The sequence below is a fragment of the Myotis yumanensis genome, unplaced genomic scaffold, assembly GCF_028538775.1.
Source record: "Myotis yumanensis isolate MYYU_CA2020_CCGP unplaced genomic scaffold, mMyoYum1.0.hap1 SCAF_5, whole genome shotgun sequence".
In the NCBI taxonomy this organism is placed as follows: Eukaryota; Metazoa; Chordata; class Mammalia; order Chiroptera; family Vespertilionidae; genus Myotis; species Myotis yumanensis.
The window spans coordinates 45,808,436-45,826,619 of NW_027223756.1; the positions used below are offsets into that span (position 1 = coordinate 45,808,436).

Below are 18,184 nucleotides of genomic sequence, written 5' to 3' on the forward strand. Positions count from 1 at the left end.
TATTTCCAATAGAATTCTCTACTAAGTTGCAGAAACTAGTAAATAGCTAATCTTCACAAGGAGGTAGACAGGTTAAAAGAAAGAAAAGGAAAGGAAATTACTAGCATACCTGTTGGTAATGTTTCAGCCCTACATAGCAAGATAGCAAGTTGAGAATTTATTCTTTGTTACGCAGTGTCTTCTGTTTAAAATCAGTCAGTGAATCTTTCAGTTATTAACTGCACATGGGATTTGTTTTTGTGCTATGGTAGCTTTTCTGGAAATGGAGTTATAACAGGCTATATGGAAATTTACAAGGTGCTAATGAGCTTTTTTCAAACACCACGAATTATTTAAGTAACTGAGTGCTGTTGTTATTTTTAAAGTGTCAGAGGGGTTTTCACACTAATGTGAGGCAGCCACATAATTTATTTCTCTGTTTTCAAACTTTCCAGTATAAATTAAAAACATAAGCATAATGTCAAGGAGAATGACATTAATTTATTTCTTTCAAATGTTTATATGTTAAAAAGTATTTTTATTCCACAGAAATATAATACATGATGATATGATGGATTTTGATCTTTAACAATATAAAACTTTTCATTACAGCTTTGAGATAGGGCATGAATAATAGAATATTCACACATGTAAATAGGATATTTAATTTCTATTGATTTTAATTTTAGTCATGAATAAAAATTTTTTTCTTTACTGATTAAAGTATTACATATGTGTCCTTATCACCCTATTGCCCCCCCACTCATGCCCCAACCACCCTGTTGTCTGTTAAAATTTGATAAGTGTGATATACATATATCTACACTAATAAAAGAGAAACATGGTAATTAGCGTACGACCGCTACCCTTCCCATTGGCTAATCAGCATATCCTTATGCAAATTAACTGTCAGCCAAGATGGCGGCCGGCAGCCAGGCAGCTGGAAGTGAACATGAGGCTTGCTTGCTCCAGTGACTGCAGACTCCAACGTTCCCCGCCTGACTTGCCGGCCTCTGAGCTGGCAGTTTGAAACATTCTAACAAATACAGGCCCGGGATCTCAGAGCTGGAGTTATACATTGTTTCGATTATAGAAATGAAACAAACCAGATACCTGTTCTCAGAGCTAGAGCCAGAGCTAAAGCTGGCCCAGAATAAAATAAAAAAAAGGAACGGTTGGGAGCTTCAATCAACAACCGCCAGCCTGAAAGCAGCCCTCAGCTCCTCACCCAGACTGGCCAGGTACCCCAGTGGGGACCCCCACCCTGAAGGGTGTGTGACCAGCTGCAAACAGCCATCATCCCCTCATCCAGGCTGGGCAGGCACCCCAGTGGGACCCCCACCCTGATCCAGGACACCCTTCAGGGCAAACCAGCCGGCCCCCACCTGTGCACCAGGCCTCTATCCTATATAGTAAAAGGGTAATATGCCTCCCAGCACCAGGATCAGCGGAGCCGCGAGGCCTCCTGGCACCAGATCAACGTGACAGGGGGCAGCGCCCAAACCCCCTGATCGCCCTGTGGCTCTGTGTGTGACAGGGTGCGGCGCCCCAACACCCCCCCACCACCACCACCACAAGCCCTGCTCTGTGTGTGACAGGGTAGAGCCATAACCTCCCCATCGGCTCTGCCCTGAGTGTGACAGTGGCGGCGCCCCAACCCCCTGATTCGGCCCTGCTCTGTGGGTGATAGAGGGTGGTGCCCTAACTCCCCTATCGGCCCTACTCTGTGCATGACACAGGGGAGCTCCCCAACCCCCTGATGGGCCCTGCTCTGTGCATGACAGGGGGCAGCGCCCCAACCCCCTGATTGGCCCTGCTCTGTGTGTGACAGGGTATGGAGCCCCAACCCCCCTGATGGTCCCTGCTCTGTGCGTGACAGGGGGCAGCGCCCCAACCCCCTGATTGGCCCTGCTCTGTGCGTGACAGGTGGTGGCGCCGCAACCTCCCCATCGACCCTGCCTTGAGTGTGATAGGGGGCGGTGTCCCAACCCCCCAGTCAGCCATACCCTGAGCGTGACTGAGGGTGGCATCGCAACCTCCCGATCTGCCCTGCTCTGTGCATGACGGGGCGGCTCCCCAACTCCCCAATCAGCCCTGCTCTGAGCCTGACCAGGGGCTGCACTTAGGAATTGGGCCTGCCCTCTGCCACCCGGAAGCAGGCCTAAGCCAGCAGGTCGTTATCTCCCGAGGGGTCCCAGACTGCGAGAGGGCACAGGCTAGGCTGAGGGTTCCCCCCCCCTCTGAGTGCACAAATTTTTGAGCACTGGGCCTCTAGGCTGAGGGTTCCCCCCCCCTCTGAGTGCACAAATTTTTGAGCACTGGGCCTCTAGTATATATATATATATATATTACAGACACATATACAGACACAGAATAATTGCATACTAAAAATCTTTCTGTGATAACTGTTCTCATTGCATCACACTTGAAGATCAAGGTGATTCTCGTCTTCCATGAAGATGTAAACATTGGATGACTTGAAGTTTTCCGTTTTCATGCGAAACCCCAGGAGCTGAGAGATAAGTCTCATTTGCAGTTACACACAGGGATAAGGGTAGTGAAAAAAAAGAAGACAGTTCCAAAGAACAAGTGGAGGCTGAGCTCTGGGCCCACTTGGGTCTGCACTAGCTTTGGGCTCGAGATGATAAGAGATGTACTTATGCTGTCTTACACCTAACAACAGGGAAAATAGAAAATAGACAGGAAGGCAAGATAAAAAAGTGCAGAAAGAGCCCAGTACAAAATTTTAAACATATACACACTTATATTCCCACCAAGGAAATAACTGAAATCCGTTTTACACTGATCTTTTCTAAGTGATGTTCTTCTTGCAGGACAGTATATTTAATACTTTGGACAACAAACCCTGGGGTCTGCCAGGCTCAGGACTCAACTTCAGGGCTTACAAACTGCAGGATTGTGACCAGTTTGCTCATAATCTCTAAACCTCAATCTCCTCCCACCTTTGAGATGGGGATACTGATAATGCATATTTAAAAGGTGGTTTCTAGATTTAAATGAGTTAATAAAAGTTAAGTTCTTAGCTGAGTGCCTGACAAAGAATACAATTTCACTGAATTTTAACAAGTAATTTATTACTTTTGTGAAATGACATGATGCATGACCTAGACCTTATGAGTAATAATATAAAAAATATAAAACAATAGTGATCTTTCATTGAGTTTATAATATGTGCTGAGAAAAATCTCAGGACTCGGTAGAAGTTCAATCCTTTCAGCAACTCTAAATAGAGATGAACAAAGTGGTACTGAGGGAGGTCAAGGGATGGGAGTAAAGTCTTATAAGTAGGAAAAACCTACCCTAAAATTGGTAGATCTCAATTAATGCGCTTATTATTAGTAAGAACAAGTTCTAGGCTCCACCTTAAATTATCATTTTTAAGTCTTTGAATCTGTTTATTTAATAATATAAGTAATGAAAATCCAGATCAGTTTGGAGATGTAGAGCACACTAATTGGTTTCTGATTTAAAACCATATTTGCGAGTATTATGCTAAGTGAAATAAGCCAGTCAGAGAGAGACAAGTACCATATGATCTCACTTATGTGTGGAATCTAATGAACAAAATAACAAACAACATAGAAACAGACTCACAGATACAGAGAAAACACTGACAGCTGTCAGAAGAGTGTGTGTGTTGGGGGCGGGGGGTGGGGGCTGAATGAAAAAGGCAAAGGGATTAAGTGAAACAAAAACAAACAACATTAAGATAATTACCAGAGGGAAAGGGAGGGGGTAGGAGAGGGTAAAGGGGAGATAAATAGTGATGGATGGAGACTTGACTTGAGGTGGTGAACACACAACACAATGTACATCTGAAACTTATATAATTTTATTAACCAATGTCACCCCAATAAATTCAGGAAAAACCAATCAATCAATCAATCAATCAATCAATATAGAGATAGATAAATTTTTAAAAACCCACGTTTGCAAGAATATGTGCCTTGCACATTTCAGTTAGGGTTTTGGACACGTACCACAGGCCAGCACTGTGCCTTCACATTGCTGCTCTGCAAGCAGATGGTTATACTGGCTTTCAATTAAGGGCAGTTATTTCTTTCAGAAACGTCAGACATTTTGTGCACATGCACATGTACTGACATGCAGGCAAGAAAATAAATGTTTGATAGTTAGACTAATGTTGAACTAGGTAGTTTCTGGACTGACGACTTTTTTCTCTAAGGTTTTCATACTTTATCATTGCTTCTTTCATTTAGAGTGGGTTTTAGTAAAGGCAGCTCTAATCTATAAGTAGCTCTTATCTGACTAATCTAACTGTTATACAGCTGTAAATTGGCTGGTGGAAAAGACATTTAAATATTGTATCTCAAACTTCAAAAGGGGCATTTGTGTTTCTTTCAACAGAACATTTTAAAATTAAAAGATATGCACTGTTAACTTTGAAGGCTGGAGTTTGGAAGTTAATATTTTATTTGCTTTTAACAAAAAATCTTATCTTTGTAAGCATATCTTTGTATCTCCTACTAACTCTATTATTTTTCTTTAAATCCTCTTTACTGATCAAAATGGATTATAAATATCCACACCATAAGGTAGCTTCAGGGTTATTTAGTTCAGTATCTTCCTTTTGTAAGTTTAAAAAATAAAAGACCAGGAGAGTTAATAGAAGTCTCTAAAATGACACAGATAATGAAAACAGAACTTAAACCTTTATCTGATTCAGGTTAAGTGCTATTTCTACCACACACTAAATTGTCCTTACAGATTGCCAATTATGTAAACAGAATTATAGTATATTCTAATATGAAGGCCACCTGATAATCTCTTGGCTTCACAAACACAATAAAAATAGTAACATTCTATTCTGGATCTCTATTTGCTCGAGGTAATTGGGTAAAAAAAAGAGGTAATAGAGATATTTCAGAATGAGGTATGTCACACGTGCACAGAACTGAATGTGAAAGTGTGTATGTACACACACACACACACACACACAAACACATACTTTTATATTTGCAAGCACTACAAATACACAACTGCAAATGAGTAATCATGAGTGGGCTGTGAAAGTACTTTTAGTGAAAGAATTACTAGGCTCTATACAATACAAATATTTATTTAACATCCATTAATGTTGCGCCTTGTCGGTTGAAGCATGTTTCATCATGGAAAGAGATTTCAGCTCTGACCAAGATGGAAGGGGAAAAAGTACTCAATATACACAGAGCTGTGATGCAAACATGCCTCAGTGCCCTCAGTTCTAATATCAGATCCTCTCCCAGCCTACCTTGTGGCATTCTGTTCCATTGTTAGCCTCAAGAAACTATGATATACACCACTGCCATTCATCTATTAGTTATTGTCAAACATTTTCAAGAAAGTATCTATTTATTTTGAAATATTTTAGATGTACAAAATGGGTAAAGTATATAAACATACTCTACATCCACTATTAACAAATAAAACTGAGCCTTAAATCCTCCATATAAGCCATCACTGATTGCACTCCTCTTCCAGACAGAGGAGCTTAAATTCTGAATTTGCAGTTATTTCCCCTTTGCATTTTTTATATTATCCCCTTTTTATTTCACTTAATATAACTGTGCCCTCAACCATGGTAAATGAACTAGAACTATTCATACCAACAAAAATGAGTCCGGAAAACAATTTTAAAGTTAAAAGAAGTTTATTTGTAAAAAACACACATAGTATAGAAATGGTAATCATATGAAGTTTTGCTTATTTTTACATCGATGCTTAAACATTTTACATTTCCGTGTCCCTCCAAGTTTCTACAACCTGTGGTCTGCCAAACTACATTTATTTCATAAAAACTCTATTCCCTGCTTATACTCACCAATAGATAGAGTCATGTGAACTTGATTCTATGACCTAGTGACAGTGAGCTACCTACCCAATTATTATCATTATTTTGGATCCCTCAGAGGGACTATTATTGTTCCATCTCTATTTCTGATACCTGACATTTTGCCAGAGCATCTAAGAGCTTTATTTACCAAGATGTGCACTACTTCTGAGGGTTTGGATGTGTGTGTGTGTGTGTGTGTGTGTGTGTGTGTGTTGTCATCATTCACACCAGCTGATCATTCTCTGTTTTTGTTGCTGACATTTTATCACTATCAGGAAGGAATAGGTATGTATACGTCTTTTAATCTTCATCACCTGGTCTCTCTGTTTTACAGCATAATATATAGAATAATATCCGCTCACCAATTGAATTTGCCTGTACCATCTATTTTACCTAAGACTCACATCCTCTGATGTATATGAAATAAATATATTCTTCAGTTAAATGGACCCCTTACAGCTTTAGCCTAAAGATCTTCATAAGGTATGAGAGGTCGTTCAAATGTAACCTTATTAATCTGGGTTGCTGCCATTTCTCCTCTGTTTTTTGTTTTGTTTTGTTTTTTCACAAAAGCAATCCTTGTGCAATCCTGTGTTATAGAAGCACATCTAACATTGAGAGTAAACAATTAAATTAATTGCGTATTCTATGCAAGAATAGAAAACAGTAATAGTTCAAAGAAGAAAAAATAGTTCCACTGAAGGGTTGATTTTAAACAGGCTAAAGAGATTTCGCATTAGAATTAAATGATATAGAACCCAGTTACTCCAAACCCTTATCAAAAAGTCTCCTCTTGTGAAAGCAGAAGCGATCACATCAAGCACATATACTGAGGAAATGTAATGAAGAGCAATGAAACATAATTGAAATGCTCTTGGCCATTAGGGTCAGGCCTCCAGTGGATTAGGGAAACATACCATTAGGCCTTGCTCTTACTATCGCTATTAATGTCAGTTTAATGTAGGTGAGTGCACTGTGAGACTGCTCCATTTAAATTAGTCAAAGTTATATTCTGAAATGCGTACATACAGTCAACCTTGGGGAAATTTTCTAGCAATATTAAATAATTAAATTTACCTGTAAGAAAGTTTGCCTTTTACTAGTAGTGACAGACATATTCTTAACATTTCCCATTACCATCTACATTTATGTTTAAATAAGAAATGAATACATTTTAATTATTAAATGTATTAATTTATTTTGAAAATGACATCCTATCTAATAATAGACAAACACGGTAATTGACCGTACCTTCGCTACGCCTCCCATGGGCTAATCAGTGTGATATGCAAATTAACCGCCAACAAGATGGTGGCTAATTTTCATACTGCAGGCAGGGAGGGCCAGTGCAAGCCTCCATCCGGGCCCCCGTGGGCCACCTAAGCCCTACCGCCAGCTGGGACCCCCGTGTGCGGCCCTGGGCGGTGGGGCTTGGCGGAGCGAACCAGCCGCCTAAGCCCCGTGGGACCCCTGTGTGCGGCCCTGGGGGGTGGGGCTTGGAGGTGCGATTGGTCTGAGGAAGCCCGATTCATTTCAGGAATCCTCCTGCAATGGGCTTCTAGTATTGTAATAAATGTTTTTCTAAGAAAATAATTGCATTATGTCAATAATCAGTTACTTCACTGGAATAAATTATAATTGACCTCATCATATCTGCATTTAAAATATTTGACAGCTTCATCATTATTCCTAAAGTTACACACACACACAGATACACACACTCAACAGATAGCATATATTTGGACCTATATAATAAAATTAGTTCTTTTGCCTTTATTTGAATAGTTTTTCTCTTCTTTGACCTGAAGTATTAGTTTTCCTCTTGATAATTCCTCCAGTCATTCTAGTTTCAAGAGTTCCACAATTGCCTATTGGAACAAGCAGGTAAGGGTCAGATTCTCACCAGCAGAGCCAGGTGATCAATGCATTCCTGCACTGTACCTCCCCACTGGGATTGACCTTCACCTTCATAAGCAATACTCACCAGATATATTGAATAAATGTAAAGTGAGCTATAGAAATAATCAAGTAGAGACAAAATGATAGAATGTGATAAATGTAAAGAAATCTGCTATTTATTTTTCTTTAAATGTGATGCTAACCTTCAAATGTTATAAAATGACTAGATAAAATAAAAAGTTGTTTGTGTGTGTGTGTGTTTTTTGTGAGTGACTGACTTTGTAATATGTACTTTAAAAAAGCAAAGTACGCCCTAACCGGTTTGGCTCAGTGGATAGAGCATTGGCCTGCGGGCTCAAGGGTCCCAGGTTCAATTCCAGTCAAGGGCATGTACCTTGGTTATGGGCATATACCCAGTAGGGAGTGTGCAGGAGGCAGGTGATCGATGTTTCTCTTTCATTGATGCTTGTAACTCTCTATCCCTCTCCCTTCTCTCTGTAAAAAATCAATAAAATACTTATTTTTTTAAAAAAGCAAAGTAGGTGTTAGTTTCTGTAGTTTTTAAAGTTCAACTCTAGACATTAATTAACAACCCCCCCCCCCACCCCCACTGCTCATACCACACACACTTATATACCACTCCCATGGACTTTCCTTGAGCAATAGTACTTTTATATTAACACAGAAGTTTTGGAGGTAACATGAACAGAAACTTGAGTTATGTGTAATGTTAATGAGTTAAATGGCCATACATAAATATAAGATGAAGGAATTAATGTTATTCCACAGATATCTATAACATTACCAAAAGCATTTCCTTTGTTTTTTTACTTTTTTAATTTTTATCAGTCACTTAAGGAACATTTTAATCAAAATCCAGATATCAAATATCTGAGCACTCTGGATGACAGTACTAAATAAACCAAAATAATTCTGATAGATGAGAGTATGTGTCTAATTTGACATGTTTATATTTAAAGAAATAAATATATAGTCTTGCTAATTTATGAGGTCACAAAGCACCCTCAAAAAACAATGATTTAAGTAAAACATATAATTAATTTAATTAAATGAATTTAAATAAAATATATAATGCAATCACAAAATACGCCAGCAGACAAGAATTATCCTAAATAATAAAAAGCTAATATGCAAATCGACCAAACTGCAGAACAACTGGTTGCTATGATGCACACTAACCATGAGGGGTCAGACGCTCAATGCGGGAGCTGCCCCCTAGTGGTCAGTGCACTCCCACAGGGGGAGCACTGCTCAGCCAGAAGCCCTGAGCTGTGGCGGTGGCGGAAGCCTGTCCCGCCTCCGTGACAGAGCTAAAGATGACCGACTACTGGCTTAGGTCCACTCCCCAGGGGGAGTTGAGGGCTCCTGGATGGTGCAGGCCAGGCTGAGGTATCCCTCCAGTGCACAGGTTTTTTTACAATGGGGCTCTAGTTAGGTATACAAAGACAAATTTAATCTAAGAATAAGATTTCTAGAAATAAAAAGTATTCTTATTTTATTTCAAAATTGTGTTGCCAAAGAAAGAATTAGTATTGTAAATGTGTTATCTTTGCAGACAATGACAATGATTTAGCCCAGAAAGACAAAGAATAAAGGCATTTGTAGGGATAAGATTAGAAAACAAAGGAGTAGTAAACAAATATAATAGAAAAAGAATAAATGCAAAATTTGTTCTTTGAAAAACTAAAATAAGATAAGAGAATCTCTGGCTAGATTGAACAAGAATAAAAAAAGAAGAAACATAAAATATAATATTAGTAATAATACAGCAGAGACTGCTGCATATGAAAATTAGTATTATAATAATTCTAGAGGCCCAATGCATAAAATGTGTGCAAAGGAAAGGGCTCGGTCCTCACAGCCGTAGCTGCCTTGGCCTGCCCTCACAGCCTCAGCTTCGCCCGGAAGGTCGTCCGGATGTTGTCCAAAAGGTCATCCCGATGGTCATTCTGTTGTTTGGTCTAATTAGCAAATTAGCTCTTTATTATATAGGATTTTAAAAGCTTCCATGAAATACCAAACTTTCTAGAAAAAAAAAAACATAATTTGAATATGAATCACAGAACACCTATCTCTACAAATTCTAAATAAATTGAAATATTCATTAAAAAACTCAAAAGGAAAACACAAGGTCCTATCAGATGTTCTTGGAGCATATAAATCCAAAGCTTTCTAAAGCTTGTAAGATAATGTACAAGAGGAAATACTCTCCATATCTTTCAATGGAGCCCAATCTCCTTCATACAAAACAAACAAACAAAAAACCTTAGAAACTTTGTCAGGCAAGAATAACACAGTTAATTTCTTCCTCAACAAAACTCCTAACATCATTAACAAATTATTAATGATTGACTGTAGCAGTATAAAAAATAAATGATTCAACATGAAAAGTTGATTTTATCCTAAGAATTGGCAAGGTAAGATGAAAAAACAAAACCTATAAATACCATTCAATACGTTAACAGAGTAAAGATAAAAGGAAAATCAATTCTATTCCAATACACATACATTTCTATCTATTTTTTTATATATGACATGCATCTTCCTTGTATGTAGTATATAAAAATTCAGGTGGCTCTTGAAGATAATGTAATATATTGTTATAATTCATGTGTTTTTTAAAAACATTTTTAAAATATATTTTATTGATTTTTCACAGAGAGGAAGGGAGAGGGATAGAGAGTTAGAAACATCGATGAGAGAGAAACATCGATCAGCTGCATCCTGCACACCTCCCACTGGGGATGTGCCCGCAACCAAGGTACATGCCCTTGACCAGAATCGAACCCGAGACCCTTCAGTCTGCAGGCCGACGCTCCATCCACTGAGCCAAACCGGTCAGGGCTATAATTCATGTTTTTATGTGCCATTGGTCTAGTAAATTATATTATTTTTTATTTAACAATAGAAACTCTCAAAGACTGTGTCTTTTGTCTGTTATTTTTAATGATTCCATTTTAAAAATTCATGTGTATTTTAAAAGAATAATCAGGGCATATAGGTAATGTCGTTGTTAAGTTCACAACCTAGAAAACCTTATGAAACATGTTTTTCTTTAAAGGAGTTTATTATTAATGTGCTGTCCCTTGCTTTTTAATTAAAATCTATCATTATATCTTCTGATTTTATCTATAGTAGAGACAGGTTTGTATTGAGAACATGTCTACCTGTAGAAATAATAGATTCAAGTACTTCTGAGAGTAAACATTTAATGTGGAAAATGAACACATTATCTAACGGTTGCCACAATCTCTGGTCAGTTTTTAGGATGGATGTAAGTTTGAGACCCAGATGAGGGTCTGGGAGGGTGGTCTGGATCCCAGGTAGAGGTCTGGGCCCTGGGGGAAGTCTGGTTGGTGGGCTGGACCTCTGGGTCAGGAATGGTGTTCTGAACTAAGGATGTAGGACTGGGCCCCCAATATTGGACTGTATTCTTGGTTCAAGGTCTGGGCCCCGGGATGGACTTCTGTGCACTGCCATGCAGGTCTGGGACCCAGATGTAGTTCTGAGCCCCAGATGGAGGTCTGGTCCAGGGATAGAGGTCTGGGCACTGAAGGGCAGTCTGGGTCCCAGGTGAAGTCTGGGTCTGGGGATTGACCTCAGGGTCAAGGAATGGTGGTCTGAACTACTGTGGAGGTCTGGACCCTTAAAAGAGGACTGGATACTGGGTTCCAGGTCTGGGCCCCAGCATGAAGGTAAGGGACCCGGATGTAGGTCTGAACGCCGGATGGAGGTCTCGGTCTTGGGAGGGCGGTCAGTCCCCTAAGGGAGGTCTCGGCCCTGGGGAGAGGTCTGGCTGCTGGGCTGGAACTCTGGGTCATGGAATGGTGGTCTGAACTAAGGATCTAGGTCTGGGCCCCCAATACCAGACTGTATTCTTGGTTTGAGGTCTGGGAGCCAGTTGGAGGTCCGGGTCCTGGGATGGAAATCTGGCCGCCTGATACAACACTGGATTTTGTGTTTTAGGTCTGGATCTGAGATAGCCTTCTGGGTTGTGGAATGAAGGTCTGGAACCCGATGTAGGTCTGAGCCTTGGATGGAGGTCTGGTCCTGGGATGGAAGTCTGAGCACTGGAGGGTGGTACGCGCCCCGGGTCAAGGTGGGGGTAAGGGCCTAGACCTCTAGGTCATGGAATGGTGTTCTGACTACTGTGCAGGTCTGGACCCAATAAAGAAATGGATACTGGGTTTGAGGTCTGGGCCCTGGGATGAACTTCAGGGCACCAGCATGAAGATCTGGGGCCCGCATGTAGGTCTGAGCCCTGCATGGAGGTCTGGGTCCTGGGAGAGTGGTAGGGCCCCAGAGGGAAGTCTGGCTCTTGGGAGAAGATCTGGCACATGGGCTTGACCTGTGGGTTATGGAATGATGTTCTGGACTATGGATGAAGATCTGGCCTGCTGATACAACACTGGATTCTGTGTTTGAGGACAGGGCCCTGGACTGGCCTTCTGGGCACTGCTATGCGGGTCTGAGGTCCGGATGTAGGTCTGAGCCCCGGATGTAGGTCTGGTCCTGGGATGGAGGTCTGGGCACTGGAGTGAGGTCTTGGGCACCAGGAGGAGGTCTGGATCAAGGGCTGGACCTCTGGGACATGGAATGGTGTTGTACACAACTGTGGAGGGTGGACTCTAATAGGGGACTGGATACTGCCTTTGAGGACTGGGTCCTGGGATGGCCTTCTGGGAACTGGCATCAAGGTCTGACACCCAGATGTAGGTCTGAGCCCCGGATCCAGGTCTGATCTAGGGGTCCAGGCACTGGAGGACGATCTGTGTACCGGGTTGAGGTCTGGGTCAGGGGTAGGACCCCAGGGCCAATGAATGGTGGTCTGAACCACTGTGGAGGTCTGGAACCTTAAAAAAATGACTGGATATTATGTTCGAGGTCTGGGCCCTGGCATGAAGATCTGGGGCCTGGATGGAGGTCTGAGCTCCAGATAGAGGACTGGTCCTGGGACAGAGGTCTGGGCACTGGAGTGAGGTCTTGGACACCAGGAGGAGGTCTGGATCAGGGGCTAGAACTCTGGGACATGGAATGGTGTTGTACACAACTGGGGAGGGTGGACCCTAATAGGGGACTGGATACTGCCTTTGAGGACTGGGTCCTGGGATGGCCTTCTGGGAACTGGCATCAAGGTCTGGGACCCAGATATAGGTTTGAGCCCCAGATGGAGGTCTGGTTCTGGGACAGAGGTCTGGGCATTGTAGGGTGGTCTGGGCCCCGGATGGAGGTCTTTGTCAGGGGCTTGACCTCAGGGTCATGTAATGGTGGTCTGAAATACTGTGTATTAAAAAGGACTGAATACTGGGTTTGAGTCTGGATCCCGGCATGAAGGTCAGGGACAGGGATGGAGGTCTGAGCCCCAGATGGTGGTCTGGGTCCTGGGACTGAGGTCTTGGCACTGGAAGGTGCTCTTGGGCCTGGGTTGGAGGCCTTGGTCAGGGGAAGGACCTCTGGATCATGGAATGGTGGTCTGGACTACTGTGGATGTCTGAACTGCTATAAAGGACTGGATACTGGGTTGAACACTTGGCCCCGGGTTGGCCTTCTCTGCCCTGGCATGAAGGTCTGGGACCCGGATGTAGGTGTGAGCCCTGAATGGAGGTCTGGTCCTGGGATGGAGGTCTGGGCACTGGAGGGGTGTATTGGGCCCTAGATGGAGGACTGTTTCAGGGGCTGGAGCTCTGGGATATGGAATGGTGGTGTGGACTACTGTGGAGGATGGACCCCGATAAAGGCCTGGATACTGCCTTTGATGACTGGGCCCTTGGATGGCCTTCTCGGAACTGGCATCAAGGTATGGGACCTGGAAGTAAGTCTGAACCCCTGATGGAAGTCACAGTCCTGGGAGGGTGGTCAGTCCCAAAGGGAGGTCTGCTACCTGGTGGGCTTAAACTCTGGTTCATGGAATGGTGGTCTGAACTAAGGATGTAGGTCCAGGCCCTCAATACCAGACTGTATTCTTGGTTCAAGGTCTGGGTCCCCGATGTAGGTCTGAGCCCTGGAGGGAGGTCTGGTCCTGGGACATAGGTCTGGACACTGGAGGGCAGTCTGGGCCCTGGGAAGAGGTCTGGGAATGGTGATCTGAAATACTCTGGAGGTCTGGACCTTTTAAAAGGACTAGATACTGGGCTCAAGGTCAGGGCCCTACATGAAGGTCAGAGACCAGGATGTAGGTCTGAGCCCAGGATGGAGGTCTGGATTCTGGGAAGTAGGTCTGGGCACTGGAGGGTGGTCAGGGCCTCGAGTGGACGTGTGGGTTAGGGCCTAGACCTTTAGGTCATGGAATGGTGGTTTGGACTACTGTGAAGATCTGGACCCCCATAAAAGACTAGATACTGGATTTGAGGTCTGGGCCCCAGGATGGGCTTCTGGGTCCCAGCATGAAGATCTGGGGCCTGGATGGAGGTCTCGGTCACGGGAGGGGGCTCTTGGGCCCGTGATGGAGGTCAGGGTCAAGGACAGGACCTCTGGATCATGGAATGGTGATCTGGTCTACTGTGGATGTCTAGACTCCTTTGATAAAGGACTGGATACTGTGTTCGAGGACTGGGTCCCAGTATGGCCTTCTCTGCCCTGGCATGAAGGTCTGGGACCCAGATGTTAGTATGAGCCCTGGATGGAGGTTTGGTCCTAGGACACAGTTCTGGGCACTGGCGGGGGGCGGTATTGGGCCCCAGGTGGAGATCTGGTGAGGGGCTGGACCTCTGAGACATGGAATAGTGATGTAGACTACTGTGGAGGCTGGACCCAGATAAAGGACTGGATACTGCCTTGGAGTACTGGGCCCGGGGATGACCTTCTGTGAACTGGCATCAAGGTCTGGGACACGGATGTAGGTCTGAGCCTTGGATGGAGGTCTGGTCCTGGAATGGAGGTCTGGGCATTGGAGGGCATTCTGGGCCCCTTGTTGAGGTCAGGGTCAGGGGCAGGACCTCAGGGTCATGGAATGGTCATCTGAACTACTGTGGAAGTCTGGATCCTTAAAAAGTACTGGATACTGGGTTCGAGATCTTGGCCCTGGTATGAAGGTCAGGGACCGGGATCAAGGTCTAAACCCCGGATGGTGGTCTGGGTACTTGAAGGCAGTTTGGAGCCCCGGGTGGAGGTCTGAGTCAGGTGCTGGACCTCTGGGACATGGAATGATGGAGGCTGCACCCCAATAAAGGACTGGATACTGCATTTGAGGACTGGGCCCCAGGATGGCCTCTGAGAGCTAGCATCAGGGTGGGGGCCCCAGATGTAGGTCTGAACCCCGAATGCAGGTCTGGGTCCTGGGAGGTCAGTCGACCCCCTGAGGGAGGTTTGGGCCCTGGGTTGAAGTCTGACTGGTGGTCTGAAATAATGGTGGTCTGAACTAAGGGTCCCCAATACCGAACTGTATTCTTGGTTCAAGGCCTGAGCCCCAGGATTGCCTTCTGGGCCAGTACTGCCATGCAGGTCTGTGACCTGGATATAGTTCTGAGCTCCGGATGGCATTCTGGTCCTGGGATGGAGGTCTGGGCATTGGTATGTGTTCTGCATCCCGGTGGATGTCTGGGTCAAGGGCTTGACCTCAGGATCATGGAACGGTGGTCTGAACTACTAAGGACTTCTGGATCCTTAAAAAGAATTGGATACTGGGTTCGAGGTCTTGTCCCAGGCATGAAGGTCAGGGACCCAGATGTAGGTCTGAGCCATGGATGGAGGTCTGGGTCCTGGCAAGGCGGTCGGGCCCTGGAGAGTCCATAGCTAATTAGTTTCTAGGAGGAAAGAGTTGTGTTTGTTGACAAAGTTGTATAGTTCCTCCCTTCAGGACTTTGGGAACCTAGATAGGACTGGTATAAACTGAGATGGTATTACAGCAGCGTAACAAGCCAACAATAGTATGAAGTGCAAAATTATGAAGTAAAATATGAGGTATAAGTCACAATCCTGAGTCTTACTTGGTATTATACATTTTAGTCACAAGAGTGAACACATACAAATCCAATTCAATTATAAGAATAATTCATTATGTGTGAATGGAGCAAGAGGGAAAAGTGGGAAAAGAGTTATTAAGATGGTTTTAACCTTTTGCAGTCAGATGATCAAAAAAATGAATAAATATTGGTTGTAAAAAAACATGAGGCTGTGGCTAAGCTAGGGAGAATGTATAACTCCTGGTGCAGTTGAATTACTCAAGCTATGGAAAGGAAGGGCATAAAGGAGCAACACTAATGATGCAAGTTCTTTTCATATTTTTTAGTAAACATCCTCACTTGCACCTATAGAGAGTCGTCAGCTCCCTTCACTAAAGATGTTTGTAAGGAGAAAATAAAGCAATATTACCACTAATTTAGAGAAAAAAATATGGCAGAACTAGATATTTCCTTATCATACACCCATTAACATACTGCTTTTAAGGCTCTTAAGATATTGGTTTATCTTTAACATGCTAAAAAGCTATTGAAAAACAAGTTAGCACTTAAACAAACATAAATACATAATTAGATTTTGAAACTTCCTAAAGACCTTTTATTTTTTAGCAATGTAGAAGAAACACAGGAGAGAGCAGCTGTTTTTAAATACCATAAATCACTTTGGGGTTTTAAATAATATTTATGAGAAAATAATTCAGTTTAAGGCACTACCATGTAAAAACAGTAATTTCAAGTCATTTATATTTGAAGTGAATTACACTGTTTACATTTATAAACTGTCACTATTTACTGCATTTACTGTGGTTTATGATATTCCACAACTATTAAAATTTATTTTATAAGCACTGACATTCATAAAATAAAAATATTTACTATTTAGACAAGTCAATCTCTATAATAAAACTAGTCAATAACAAGAGTTCTTATTTATTTCTGTTGAATGGAAAGTAACCACAGAAATAGGAATAGCTAGGTGTATCTTTTATGATAGAGAGTTTAATAAAACTTAATCTCATTGAGAAAAGTTTCTTGAACTGACTAATGAATCAATGTTCTTCCTATGGTAATAAATTCATTTTCAACTGACAGAAGGAAGTTAAATAATTTACCTGAACAAAGAAAGTATTTCTGAGTTTTAAAAAAGTACTTCATGCCTAAACCGGTTTGGCTCAGTGGATAGAGCATCGGCCTGCGGACTGAAAGGTCCCAGGTTCGATTCCGGTCAAGGGCATGTACCTGGGTTGCGGGCACATCCCCAGTGGGAGATGTGCAGGAGGCAGCTGATCGATGTTTCTCTCCCATCGATGTTTCTAACTATCTATCTCTCTCCCTTCCTCTCTGTAAAAAATCAATAAAATATATTAAAAAAAAAAAAAAAGTACTTCATAATACCTTTCCTTAATTAAAATGTTGCTCTTTCTATAAGGAAGACATATCTTTATCTTCAATACATTTTTTTCTCAAACAGGAACTTATAAGTTTTTGTTACTTTAGTAGTCAGATGATGAAAATCCTTCTACATAATCTTTATCAATTGCCCAAAGTAAATCTATTTTCCCATATTCTTCACATCTTCAATAACATATAAGTACCACATTATGTCATGTGGTACTTATATCATATTATTTCTATATAACATATAGAACCACATTAAGTATGTTGTTCTATTATTCATCTATTCATTGGTTACATAAGTAAACTATAAATTCTTAGAATATGGTAATCCTGACTTTTTTGCTTTTTCTAGTATTTATTTCAATTTGAGAAAAGTAAGTCTGTACTAAATTGTTTAAAGTATATAAATAAAGAGAAGTATACATATGTGAGTAGAAAGATGGAAAATGGAAAATTCTATTTTCCCACATAGACCATGTTATAGAAGTGTGTGTTTCTTGATTTCCTGTATAGTTGCAAAACCCAGAAATAAAATGTATCTCACATTGAAAGATTCAATAACTTTCTCCACTTAAAACAATATCTTCTTCATCATTTTTATCTCTTTAAAATGTGTTTATTCTTAACACATATGTTGCTTACATTTTAAAAATTGATTTTCTGAATATATGTACTTTGCAATTAAAATGTATTTGTCTTATTAATAATAAAACCTATTTAAAATGTAGTGAATGTGAACAGAAATTAATTACAAATTAATCAGGTTTAAAGTTTCATGTTCAACGATTCATTTTGTAAACCATTTATGCAAAAATATATACTCATATTAAATGCAATTTTACACATTTTCCTAAAGATGTGAATATTTTACCAAGTTTGACTAAAAGACATCATCACTTTGATACTTAGATAATTTAAACATGTTTCACATAGTTCCATTATTTCAAAATACAATAATACTATATTTAAAAGTTCATTGAATCTTATAACAAAATCAATGAATAAGTCATCTTTTTAATTACTTTCTTCAGAGGCAGTAAACTCTTCATTAACTATGAGGTTATGGCATGTATAAAGCAATATAGTTTCTTTTCAATTTTTATGAAATGTTAAATAGGTACCTATAAAAATTTTA

At 41.5% G+C, this 18,184-nt stretch overlaps 1 pseudogene; it reads left to right on the forward strand.

Moving 5' to 3' along the window:
* Positions 1 to 13,409: 13,409 nt before the first annotated feature.
* LOC139011354 (protein phosphatase 1 regulatory subunit 12C pseudogene) overlaps positions 13,410 to 18,184 on the forward strand; it is a 90,208-nt pseudogene continuing 85,433 nt past the window's right edge.